At 36.3% G+C, this 4405-nt stretch overlaps 1 long non-coding RNA gene across 1 annotated transcript; it reads right to left on the reverse strand.

Moving 5' to 3' along the window:
• Positions 1-507: 507 nt before the first annotated feature.
• LOC125178980 lies at positions 508-1504 on the reverse strand. The gene is made up of 3 exons (XR_007157106.1): positions 1314-1504; positions 750-968; positions 508-543 (listed from the first exon to the last, which is right to left on the reverse strand). It is a non-coding gene; the product is annotated as an uncharacterized LOC125178980 (long non-coding RNA).
• Positions 1505-4405: the final 2901 nt, after the last annotated feature.

Here is a 4405-nt window from a genome sequence, read left to right on the forward strand (position 1 = left end):
ATTCAAGATTAGTTCGTCACACCCCGCAAAGATAAAATATCAATTTGGGGCAATGATAAACAATAAACGAAACATATGTCAAGTTTTCATTGTTTATAACATGTTCACATATTACGATATCAAAATGTCAGGTGTTTCCCTTATCTTGTCCAACCCCTGTATATTTATGGGATTATTTCGTGCTCCGAATATAATTGAAGATATTTTCTGTTCAATGATAGAATTCGTGAACGATGTCTGTTGTGTTGAGAATTGACAGTCATTTACATCGTCTCCCTGTACAGCTCACACAAAATCTCTGGAATAAATTGATTACGACTTTAAATTTGACCGAGCAATCCAACTAATGGTGTTATTGACATCCAAAATGGGTAGTTCCCTTCTTCGGATGTTTGAATTACTTAACACTTCCTGTTTGACGAAGATTAGATCATGCGTATAAGGCCTGTTGAATTCCATGTAGTGTATGTAACCTTTGGACTTCATGAGGTCTATCAGAGCAGGCTTCCCTTCTGGGATGAGATTGTACTCCACGGATAACGTCTGCGAGGAAGCAATTCACAAGCATGCATTAGATCCCTATTTTCACAAATAAAAAATTATCTCATCTAAAACTCTTGTTTGAAACGCAACTCGTTTTTCATATAAGTGATGAACATCTTAATGAATGAATTTATTGCATATGAATTCGGTCAATCGAATTGGCAACGTTTGAGCGAATATTGCATTAGAGCGAGTGCAGGTTTCACCTTGATATCGAGCTTGTCCCAGGGGATGGACTGCAGGACTTTGTACTCGGAACTTTCTACGTCGAGGCTGAAGTAGTCGACGGTGGTGGTGCCCAGTGCGAGTAGAAAAGAGTACAGCGGAAAACATTTAGCGCTGCTCAGGTCTAATGAATCGCCCGGATAGCTTAAATCTTGATGATTGTATATCCTTCCTGCGTATTTTTCATTCTTAAACACCACCTGAATTGAACAAGATATATTATTACAAATAATTACAGAGCAAGAATAATGTTTTCCGTTTGTTTCATGGTCATCTTCACGCATGCTAGGAGTGACAGCCTAATATAATAGTATTTATTTATTAAAACAAAAAAATGTTTCCTATCGTGCGTATGCAGGTATGAATATTGCCTTGTAATATTCCCGTCATTTTCTGCTACGTTACGGTGCAGGTCTGCACAATTTATTTTATAGATATAATATCAATGAATTGCGATATCTAATATGGATCGCTAATTTACGACAACCACTTTATCCGCCAAGAGGTGACGGTGGATTGGTGGTGTTCTCACTCATGTAACCTACCTTGGCTGCTGCTCTCGTCTCTCCGATGCACGCATTAGCTGAGTGAACTTTCCGATTTCTTGACAATAATTTCTTAAAGTTCCTCGGGTTCGGCTCTATCAAGATCCCGGTCCAATTACGTTGGATTTCGAAAAATAGAGTGTTGCTCACCACTTCCCCCGTGTAGCCTCCACTTTCGACGTAAAAGCCGTTCCGCTGTTGGAGATAAATAGATCGTGGTTGACACCATAGTACAAATTGTAGGGCTCGGTGGAGGGAGGCACGATCACGTGCTGGCGGATGTACTCGATCAATCTCGGGTCATCCTCGTTCAAACCAACGAAATCTGTAGCAATGAAAGCAATCATTTATTAAAACTGCGTCATAAAAGTGACACTAAAACAGTGTTTTAGTGCTTATTTTATGCTGCTACAATATAAAATTTAAATAGCGAAAGATTTAATTTTTTCTACGATGGACTGTTTTTTGTATTAAGTCATGAGCAGTGCTCGGAAATATTCATAATTTTTGATCAGTTTTTTTGACATGGCTAGGACCTTCGTTGTTTCAGAATACATCCGTTGCCATCTTGCTCTGCAAATCAATTCGCTCTGTGGCTTTTAAATAGGAAAGGCCTTTATAGTAGGTACTCGTACCTTTATAGCAGGTACTCGTACCTTTATAGTATGTAGGTACTCGATATAGTAGGTACTCGTTCCGCTCGTAAATAGGTACTTACGAGTGCCTCAAGTATGAAATAAGTAACCGACAAATATTTGATAAGATTTGATCCCAGAATTTTCGTTCCTTTACTTAGAAAATGGAATAAGTAGTGTATTATTTCCAATAGGTTTCATTGAACCCAATTTTCTCCAAAAATAAATATTGGCGTTTGCGAAACAAAAAAAAATCTAATATCATGTTAGGAATCTGTTTTAAAAATATGAAGTGAAATGTCCTAAAGCGAATGTTTCGTCGCGTTGTTTAGTTCTCATTATATTTCACCAGGGCAAGAATAAACTGAAGGGCAAAACATAATCAAGAGCATTTTAATCGCTCGAAGAATATTCAACACTTTAGACATGAGTAAACTCTTTTATTATTTTTCGGTAGTTTTTAAGTTTCATCGCAACAGCGAAAACTTACTATCGACATTACCCATAAATTTCTATTCCGATAACAAATCATTGGACTTTATACATAATTTTCAATTTAAGAATGAAATTCGATGAACGAAGCAAATCGTCTTACCTTCATCCTCGGTAGCCGCTGCCTCGAAGCTGATCACTTGGGTGAGCTGCGCGGGCTTGTATGAGCTGATCAGCGAGAACAACACGACGCACGATAAAAACAGAACACATTTTACTTTGAAAGATCTCTGTACCAAACTTGGTACGGCAATAAGCATGATTGTGATGCGTGAAATAAGTATTAGATTCTTCTACGATGTTGAATCTGTGTACATTGTAAGTGGAGTATCTGTTCTGTCTGGTGATACTATTGAACATGAGGATGATACAATTAAATCGGGTTATTACCTGATAACTCGATATATGCTAGATAATTATGACAGCGGGTCATGAGAAGTCAAGAAAAAGTAAGGACTATGAGAGCAACAAGTTGTGATTGATTCATGTCGAGGAAAGTTTTTGAACAATTTACCGTATATGCCGGGTTACAGATTTATTTTTGTGCTATGCTAGTTTATTTAGAGCACTCCTTGTATTCATTCAACTATATTATAGTTATAAACTAGCTTAACTGCCTGTAAACACGATAAGTTTAACTTTTTACTGCCTCTCGATTCATTCAGCTTCGATTGCCGATGGCTAGTGAGCTTCGAGAGTTTTATGGTCTACTAATTATAATTTACAATTGATTCATTAAAATGTTGTAGATTGTGAAAACTACGGACTATTTTCAACTATATATTCTGTCTAATTCCAAAATTGAATTGAGGTTAGTGAAGTGATGCGCGCACACAATCTTATTTGAGCGATGCTAGCTGCTATAATATTTTAGTCAAGGAAACTCGGTTGAATCAAGCCTCGACAAACACTCAATCTTTAAGCCATGAAATATCCTTGTTCCGTATCATGGAACACGCATGCACTGCAAAATGATTGATTTTTCCTGCTCCTTTCACTGTCTCAGATAAAATATACGGTCGTTTTATTCACAATCTGTTAAACGATGCGGCTATTAAATCCTAAATTTTCAGGCCATTGGATTGATCGGCATTGATAAAAAAAATATCGGCTTTTTCGAACTGGAAATTATTGATTTATTTGGATAAAATTTTCCCACCATTAATAATTTTCGTCGTTCTTCGTTCATTTCTGTTGGTTCAATTTCGTCTGTTGTTCATGTATTCAGATGCTGAATTCAAGTTTCGTAGTTTAAGTAGGTAGTATAGTCGCAGATGGGGTAGGAGGATTCATGTACCATCATTCCATGCAGTCACATATCCAGCATATTGACCACAATATAATTCAATCATTATCTTCGCCAAACGAGTAGTTCACTTGTATTTATTCACCTGAACAAGCCTTAAGTGTGGTTAATTTAACTTCAACCGGCACAGCATAAGCAATTCCTTAACTTTATTACTTTATTACTAATTACTGCTTCACTATCTTTTTGTTTGATCTATCTATCCTAAATAAATCTATTTATTTTTTCTTAAATTTATTTACGCTCTGTATTTAATTATTCTATAGTACTCTATAGAAAAATCAATGATCAATTCTTTTTAAACTCAAGTTTCATTTTAACTGTGAACAGTCTCCAATGCTTGCCGAGGAAACGTTCCCTCAGCTAGAACTCGCGTTCTTCACCTTTTTCTTTACTTTCCAAAGCTAAGTCTTCAACTATACTTTTCTATTTTCCATCTAGAGCACCTTCCTTTTTCTGACTTCTTCATTATTTCTAATTTGCCACCTTCTAACAGCAGGAGCACTATAAGACACATCAAAATCTTAGGTTTGTCAATTTTGTCTATCGTTTCTGTGTAATTATTTGAGTCATGCCCGTGATTGTCTCTCATATGTAGAATTTATCCCGGCTGTTGGTTAAATTAGTTAATTTTCTTTACATTATATTATCATATCATG

The sequence above is a fragment of the Hyalella azteca genome, unplaced genomic scaffold, assembly GCF_000764305.2.
Source record: "Hyalella azteca isolate HAZT.00-mixed unplaced genomic scaffold, Hazt_2.0.2 contig14173, whole genome shotgun sequence".
Taxonomy (NCBI): domain Eukaryota; kingdom Metazoa; phylum Arthropoda; class Malacostraca; order Amphipoda; family Hyalellidae; genus Hyalella; species Hyalella azteca.